The sequence below is a fragment of the Chiloscyllium punctatum genome, chromosome 13 (genome assembly GCF_047496795.1).
Source record: "Chiloscyllium punctatum isolate Juve2018m chromosome 13, sChiPun1.3, whole genome shotgun sequence".
NCBI classification, from domain to species: Eukaryota; Metazoa; Chordata; class Chondrichthyes; order Orectolobiformes; family Hemiscylliidae; genus Chiloscyllium; species Chiloscyllium punctatum.
In genome coordinates, this window is record NC_092751.1 from 20,129,068 (window position 1) to 20,137,147 (window position 8,080).

The window sequence follows — 8,080 nt, forward strand, 5'->3', positions numbered from 1 at the left end:
CTAGTGTCCCTGCCTCCGGGCACAAAGATCCAGGCGTAAATCCCACAGAAGTGTCTCAGGATACATCTGACCAAACTGATTAAAATGGATTTAGAATTGTGGCTTGATGGAGAAGGAAGAGGTGTCAGTATTGAATTTCAGAATTTAGGCCCAGGATGACTGAAAGTACATCCATTCGTGTTGATTGGGGTCACATATCGCAGCAGTAAAGGTTTATAAAATCAAAATGGTCATTGATAGGGTGAATAGTCAGGGGTTTTTCCCCAGGTTAGGGGTGTCCAAAACTAGAGGCATTGGTGGAAAGTGAGAGGGGAAAGGTTTTGATGAGGCCTAAAACACCTTTTCACACAGAGGGTGGTGTGCGTATGGAATGAGCTGCCAGAGGAAGTGGTGGAGACTGGTACAACTACAGCATGTAAAAGGCATCTGGATGCTGACAGACCTGCCGAGCTTTTCCAGCAATTGCTGTATTTAAAAATACATGCATTTTAACACAGATATTCTGAATACATTAAATATTTTATTTTTTTAATGACGCAGGGCCATGTAAACATATTTCAAATCGGCCGAGACCATTTTTCTGCTCAGGGTATTGCTCTGTGTGTGACAGCAGCAATGATGCACCTACATGGAACAGGGAATGTGATGGAGACATAGTTTGGACAATGTACAAGGAGACCTCACATGGTCCAGTTTGGGACAGGATGACATTACTGTGTGATTCAACTCAGAGAGGGAGAAAATGTAATCTGCCTGAGAAGGAATGGTCTATTGCACTCTCTCTCCTTCATTGTTCCTCATCACAGCAATGTGTGTGAGCTAAAAAAAAAACCTCTACAGTCATCGTTACCTTTCTTATTTTTATGGAATCCCTGCAGTGTGGAAACATGCCGTTCGACCCAACAAGTCCATACCAACCTTCCCCCTATATTTACCCCTGACTAATTCACATAACCTAGAAATCCCTGAACACTACAGACAATTTAGCATGACCAATCCACCGAACCTACACAGTTTGTGGGAGGAAACTGGATCACCCATTAGAAGCTCACATCGATAAGGGGAGAATGTGCAAACTCCACACAGACAGTCACCCAAGTCTGGAATCGAACCCAAGTCCCTGGTGCTGTGAGGCAGCAGTGCTAACCACCGTGCTACCCTTTGGATGATCCCGAACCAGAATTCACTGGAATCTATTCACTGCCTAAAGCAAAGGGAGTTCAGCCCAATCCAAACTCTCCCAGGATGAAATCCCATTGCTAGTAGCTTGTGTGAGTACAATATCTTCAGAAGCAGAATAATGCTTTGGACAATCTCACAATTTTTCTTTGTCATGAGTTCCAATAATATTTGGACCAAGTTCTTTCAAGTTAAAATTGTGTTTGTCTGTGTGTGTGTCTGTGTGTGTGTGTGTGTGTGTGTGTCAGTGTGTGTGTGTGTCAGTGTGTGTGTGTATATGTGCGTGTGTGTGTCAGTGTGTGTGTGTGTGTGTCAGTGTGTGTGTGTGTGTCTGTGTGTGTGTATGTGTGTGTGTCAGTGTGTGTGTGTATGTGCGTGTGTGTGTCAGTGTGTGTGTGTATGTGTGTGTGTCTGTGTGTGTCAGTGTGTGTATGTGTGTGTGTGTGTATATGTGCGTGTGTGTGTCTGTGTGTGTGTGTGTCAGTGTGTGTATGTGTGTGTGTGTGTGTATATGTGCATGTGTGTGTCTGTGTGTGTGTGTGTGTGTGTGTGTGTGTGTGTGTGTGTGTCAGCATTTTTAGAAAGGGAAATATTGATTATATAATTGCAATACCCAAACAGTTTGCCATTCATCCTTCCATCATAGTTTGAGTAACATTGCTCTGGATCATAAACGTGTTGTTTTAGCAGATTAAAGAAACTAGCCTGACTTGTTCCGAAAACTGACCCTGATCCAGTCTGAGACCGATATCATGGGCCATATCACCAACCTGGTTACATTTAACATTTGTTGTGAGCAGTGGACGAGTGGGACTAGAAAAGGAAACAGTGACCCAAAAAGCCGGGGAACTATAGACCGGTGAGCCTGATGTCAGTGGTGGGTAAGTTGTTGGAGGGGATTCTGAGGGATAGCATTTACATACATTTGGGAAGGCAAGGGCTGATCAGAGTAGACAACGTGTCTTTCTGTATGAGAAATCATGTCTCATTAATTTGTTTGAGTTTTTGAAGAGGTGACAAAGAAGATTGATGAAGACAGTTTGGTAGACATTGTCTATATGGACTTCAGCAAGGTGTTCTTTTAAACAACAAAGAGCAAAGAAAATTTACAGCCCAGGAACAGGCCCTTCGCCCTCCAAGCCTGAACCGATCCAAATGTACTGTCTAAATCTATCGATCAATTCCAAAGCATCTGTATCCCTCTGCTCCCCACCTACTCATGCATCTGTCCAGACGCATCTTAAATAAATCGACCGTGCCTGCCTCTACCACCTCTGCAGGCAATGTGTTCCAAATGCCCACCACCCTCTGTGTGAAGTACTTACCGCGTGTATCCCCCTTAAACTTTCCACCTTTCACTTTGAAAGCACGACCTCTCGTTATTGAATCCCTCAACCTGGGAAAAAGCTGGTCTCTATCCACCCTGGCTATACCTTCATGATTTTGCAAACGTTAATCATGTCCCCCCTCAATCTCTTTTTTTCTAGTGAAAATAAACCTAGCCTACTCAGCCGGGCCTTCATAGCTAGTATTTCATTCTGATTGGTAGACAGATTAGTAAGTTTCAGTCACATGGGATACAGAGGAAGCTAGTCACAAATGGCGTGAAGGAAGAGAGATATTTTTCAGCCTGGAGGTTTGTGAGCAGCAGTGTGCTGTAAGAATCAGTACTGAGTTCACTGCATTTCATCATTTATGTAAAGGATTTAGATGTGAATATTGGGGCAATAGTTAGTAAGGTTACAGATGACATCAGAAAGGTGGTGTAGTAGATTATCTCAGAGTACAACAAGACCACAATTAGATGGAACAATGGGGCAAGGATGGACAGATGAGGTTTAATTTAGATAAATATGAAGCTTTGCATTTTGGGAAGGCAAATCAGGGCAGACATTATAGACTTCATGGTCAGGTCCTGGGGAGTGTTGTGAAACAAAGGGACATAGGGCTGCAGGTGCATTGTTCCTTGAAAGTGGAGTCGCAGATAGACAGAGTGGTGCAGAACACATTTGGCACATTTTCCTTAATCAGTCAGAGCATTGAGTACAGGAGTTGTGGTGGTATGTTGTATCTATACAGGACGTTGGTGAGGCCACTTTAAGAATACTGTGTACAACTCGGTTTTCTGCAGAAATGTTCCAGGACTGGAGGTTTGAGCTATAGGGAGAGATTGATTAGGTTGAGGTGTTTCCCCCTGGAGTGTCAGAGGCTGAAGGGTGACATTATAGAGGTTTATAAAATCATCAGGGGCATGGATATTCTGAACAGCCACGTTCTGCTCTCCAGGATAGGGGAGTCCAGAACAAGAGGGCAGAGGTTGAAGGCTAGGAGGATTGATTTAGAAGGGACCTGAAGATAAATGTTTCACAAATGTGTGTACAGAAAGTGCTGTCAGAGGAAGGGCTAAAGGCGGTTACAATCGAACATTTAAAAAGTATCTGAAAGAGGAGAGATATTTACCAAATGCTGGCAAATGGGACTAGATCAGATTTGATATCTGATCGGAGTGAACAGATTGGAATAACGGGTCTGCTTTCGTTCTGCATGACTCTCTGATTCTATAAGAGGGATGATGAAAAATTCTGTAAGGTCCTTTCAAGTCGTACTTCTCTTCTCTGGAAGTTTATCGTGACTCTAGGTTCACATTGATTGAAAGCTGCATTAGTTAAATATTTGACAAAGAAGTGAGTCACGGATAATGGGATATAGACAGGAAAGTGGGGCTGAGACCCCAACCTGATCAGCCACAATCTTACTGCCTGTTGGAGAAGGCTCAAAGTATCTAATGACCCACTCCTGCTCCTCAGTCCCATGTTCCTGTGTGCCATTCAGCCCCTCATACCTGCTAGACAGGAACAGTTGGAGGCCACTTGCTCCTATAACCTGGTGCACAGAACCAGAAGAGACCATTCAGTCCCTCAAGACTGTCACACATGCTTTGAGATGATTTGGGAAATGTAATTGGAAAATCCAGGCTGGGTATGAAAGAGGCCCCTCATCTTTCTTTAGAAAGCTTCCCCTCTCTGCAGCTTGTGCTCCATTTGTTGATCATGTTGTAGACCCAGATTCACTGTGAAAACAGCCCACATACCTCACCCAGAGATGGCTCACCAAACCATCTGGTCTCCCTGACTGCAATATGCAATACCAGAACATTCATAAAAATAACACCCACTAACTTGCCAATAACAGAATGTGAGAACATCAGAAACAGGGGAATGTCGTTCACTCCCCAAACCTGCCTTGCCCTTCACGAAGATCATGGCTGATCTGCTTCTGGCCTCAAATCCTCTTTCATACCCAATTCTTCATAGCCCTCACCTCTCTGACAGATCAATATCCATCGACCTCCTCTTCAAATACTTTCAGTCATCTCGCTCCCCGAACACTCTTGAGAAGAGAAATCCTGACATTCAATCCCACCTGTTTGAAGAAAACACTTGCTGCTCCTATATCATGGTTTATTGATGTGACCAAAAGAGGTTGAGACAAGGTTCCCGGTAAAAATGACTGGCCCCGATATCAAGGCAGTGGTTGACGTCTGCTGACATCAAGGATCTTAACAAAACTGGACTTAATGGGAATCAGTGTAAACTCTCCAGTGTTTGGGGTCAAACATGGCACAAAGGAAGATGTTCATCATCTCAGTCCTGGGTCACCTCTGTGCGAAATCCTCTGGGTAGTTTCCTCTTCACAAACATCTTTAGCTGCTTCATCAATGTCTCCCCACCCTCACCCGCCCCACCATAAGATCAGAAGTCGGGATGGTCACTGAAGATTCAACAATGTTCAGAACATTTTGTCCCCCGTCAGTTCCTGAACTGGTCTGTGTCCATGTGCAGCAAGACCCAGGCTCCATTGAGACTTGTGCTGTTAAAGTATCAGTAACATTCATGTAACAGCACTGCCTGACACTGCACATTGCCACAGCAAAACAAGGGTTCATTCAGTACCTAACACTGGTTTCACAGGAATATGAGGAAGTCATTCAGCCCATTGACACTATTGGAGATGAACAGGGACAGCCCATTCAGTGCCTCCAGCCTATTACTCAGGAAGAGAAGGAGTCTAGTGTGATGGACCTCACCAGAGCGCCTGGAAAATATTTGATGGCAACATCCTAGACATTTATGTTTTCTTATTTTAAAGGGAATGAAAAGTGTCCGTTCCAGATGCAATGTGACTGGTCAGACTCCTCGGTGGTAAGCAAAATACCATCCATTTCAACATGAAAGAAGAAATAACACCACAGAAAGAGGAATTTAGAATAACGTAATTCTATTGGACAGCTTAACAGAAGAATAGATCTAGGAACTATTACTAATGAACTGTTCCAATATAGGGAAATCCCATAAACACAGCCCTTGGCAAAAAGAAATATTCAGACACAGAATGTCACAAACATTTCTCCAATCCAGGAATTAAAAACAGCATCAAGAGAAAATTCAGATAGAGTAGCAGCCAGGAGACATTCACTGTAGCTTCCAACTCTGTGGAGACCCCATAGTTTCTGATGTTACTGAGAAACCAAAACCCAGAGATCCTAATCTGTGACAGCTGGCCACACCCATTCACGCTGCATTAAAATAAACCCAAGGCCTCCCTAGCTGTTACTTAAGTGGTCTTAACTAACCAGCTTAGTAACGATCGTTCAATCTCTCTCATAAAAGAAACGCGGACAAAATAACCACTTAAAGCTGCAGCACCATCACACTTGTCAGTACAATGAGCTGTCAAACAGAAACCAGGGATAACCCAGTCAGGACTTTGGCCCTGTCCAATTGGACGAGGAAGAAGCCAGTCAGTCCCTTGAGTCACTTACACAGGAACAGCAGGAGGCCACTCCCACCTCAATGCACTTACACAGGGGCAGAATGAGGTAATTGATGCTGATTCCTGATGAATGCCTTATGCCCAATACGTCGATTCTCCTGCTTCAAGGATGCTGTCTGACCCGCTGTGCTTTTCCAGCAATCGACTCTCTACTCTGATCTCCAGCATCGGCAGTCTTACGTGTCTCCAGATTGATGCTCTAACATGATGATCAAGTGGATCAGAGGCTGCACAGACAGACTGTTCCACCTTGTTCCTCCTGGCTCCGTTGCTCATGATAAACATGTGGGACTTTAACATGGTTTTCTAGTGGTGAGCAGGGAAGCCATATGTCTAGTGCAAAGTCTCAAGAAGGCATCTTTCATCTCCACGAAGACAGACTGGTGTTCTGTATGTAGGGCGGAAGCTGGTGGGAATGGCTACCTGTTTCAGACGGAGGTATTGTGGCTGCTGTTGGGGATTGTGAGCAACCTGACGTTCAGTCCAGGGTTCACACGCCGACTGCACAATAACATGGGGAGAGTTAATTTAGGCAAATAAACTATGAGGAAAGTCACGTTAGACTGATGAATGGACTCTCTAAGTTTAAATAATGGTGATCTTGTTCATGTTGACCTTGTCTAGTGCATGTCCTGTTTAGTGTATCCCGTGTGCCTTACTCTGTCCAAGTCTATTTCCACCCTATGATCTGTCTGGCCATGCTTACTATGACCTTCCTCCACTGCTCATAAATAAAGTGTTTCCCTGTACTGAGATACACGTGACAATAAATCAAAACAATCAATCCTGGGTAAAGTATGGAATTTCTCACCCTATCAATGTCTGTTTTGGAAATAAGTGATCGCTGCCACTCCTCGTGTTTCAGCGTCACCATTTCTTTGTCTCTCACAGCTCTACAGATTAAACACTCAGATTATTCACTCTATCCTCATGTTACCATCACCTGTGTCTGTGGTAAGGAGATCATTCCTTACAAAGGAGATCAAATCTGTAGAGACTGCCCCTAATGCTCTCTCAGCAAGGCTCTACAACAGCAGGAAGATGGCTTTACTTATGTACTCGAATCATCTTACAATGAAGGACAGCATACCATTGACTGCACCCATTACTTACACAGGGTTTGATTCGGAGCAGTCAGCATAGACTTGTGAGTGGGAGATCATGCTTCCCAAATTTCTTAGAGTCCTTTGGTGAAGTGACCAAGAAGGTTAATGAGGGCAGAGTGATAGACGTAGTCTCTTTGGATTTCAGTATGGCCTATGATAAGTTTCCACATGGCAGGCTGCTCAGGAAGGTTCAATCACGTAGAATACTGGGGGAACTGGCCAATTGGATACACAGTTGGGTTGATGGTAGGAAGCTTGTTAGACTGGAGGTTGGGTCCATAGCTTTTTGTTATCTATGATTTGGATGAGAATATACAAGGCATGATTAGTAAGACACTAAAATAAATGGCAGCATGATCAGTGAGGACGTTTATCAGAAATTGCAGCAAGACCTTAATCAGGTGGGGAAGTGGGCTGAGAAATAGCAAATGGAATTTAATATAGATGTGTGAGGTCTTGCAGTTTGGAATCTCAAATCAAGGTAGGAGTTTCACAGTGAATGGGCGGGCCTTAAGGGGTGTAGTGGGCAGAGAGACCTTGGAATTCAGGTGCACGGTTCCATGAGAGTGGAGTCACAGGTAGGCAGGGCAGTGAAGAAGGCTTTTGACACACTGGCCTTCATCAGGCAGGACATTGAGTATAGAAGTTGGGAATTTATGTTGCAGTTACACAGGACTTTGGTATGGCCGCAGTTGGAGGATTGTGTTCAGTTTTGTCAACTTGTTATAGGGAGGATATAATGTAATTAGAAAGAGTGCAGAAGAAATTTACAAGGACATTGCCAGGACCCAATGGTCCAAGTTATAGGGAGAGGTTGGACAAGCTATGACCTTTTCTTTAGAGTGTAGGAGACTGAGGGAGTCCTTATAGAGCTGTATAAGATCATGAAGGATATGGATAGGGTGAATGCTCTCAGTCTTTTCCAAAGTTTAGAGAATCGAGGAGGAAAGGGGATCAGTTTC